This window comes from Theobroma umbraticum, unplaced genomic scaffold, assembly GCF_002168275.2.
Source record: "Theobroma umbraticum cultivar Fairchild unplaced genomic scaffold, ASM216827v3 scaffold_56.0, whole genome shotgun sequence".
Taxonomy (NCBI): domain Eukaryota; kingdom Viridiplantae; phylum Streptophyta; class Magnoliopsida; order Malvales; family Malvaceae; genus Theobroma; species Theobroma umbraticum.
Genome location: NW_018397256.1, coordinates 1,066,928 through 1,068,025, shown reverse-complemented (window position 1 = coordinate 1,068,025; position 1,098 = coordinate 1,066,928).

Below are 1,098 nucleotides of genomic sequence, written 5' to 3'. Positions count from 1 at the left end.
TATATCAATAGATGTGGATCTAGAAGAATTGGGAGTAAATGTCTCATTATTTACTTGCTCTGTAGATACCGCCAACAAAGAAGGTGGCTCAGAGGGTACATCATTGGCCTATTGCATCTGTGGTTGCATGGATGGATCAGCAAACATAGGGGCATTTGTAGGCAACGACATAATTCTAGAGGCATTTGTCGCTCTAGGTCTCGGTTTTGCATGCTTCCCTTTAACCATCAGAAGTTAGTCGATTATACATCCAAGATCGATCTCGTGTCATTTTATAACCCTAAGTTTCACATAATATGACAATCAAGAGAAATTTCTATTCACGTTTGCAAATGAAAAGGTGTAAAAAAGATCTACCAAGCTAACGAATCCATAATTTGTTCATTTGAATGTATAAAATATCTAACTTAAATATAACATACAAACCTTCTTCAGTAAACTCTAAACCCAACTCACTATCCAAATAACCAATATTATATATATGAAGAGCATCAATGTGTAACTCACAAGTTCGCAAACTTGTTAAGCAAAATTATACTAACCTGCAATCAAAAAGGCCTGTTTTTGCAGACAATCCAAACAGATGTATTGGTTTCCGTATGTGACGGTTTGTGTAAACCCTAAACCTGCGATAGATTAAGAGATGTATCAACCGCAATTCTCAATGTGATTATTGTCAATGCTTAAGTTGCTCTATTAAAATAGGGCACTTTATACTAATTGAAGGAATCATTGGAAAAAAAAAATACAATCATTAAAATAAATTTCATTGACTATTTACCTTAAAAAATATTGGTAATGACAATCATTTGGTGTAATTAAAAAATACAATTAAAAAATATGATATAGTTATAATTTAAATAAATTACATTGATTAAAATAATAATTTAATAACATAACCATATCCATGTACAAAAATTTTTGTGAATATCTATACATTTATGTATATTGTACAATGTATAGAGGTCATTCATTATTTAATAATTAAATAATATTCATATAATCACAATGTATTTAAAGTTAATATTTTTAAAGGAAAAAAATCGCTCATAAATTATTTTTTATTAATTAATATATATTAATAATTTCTTAAATAAG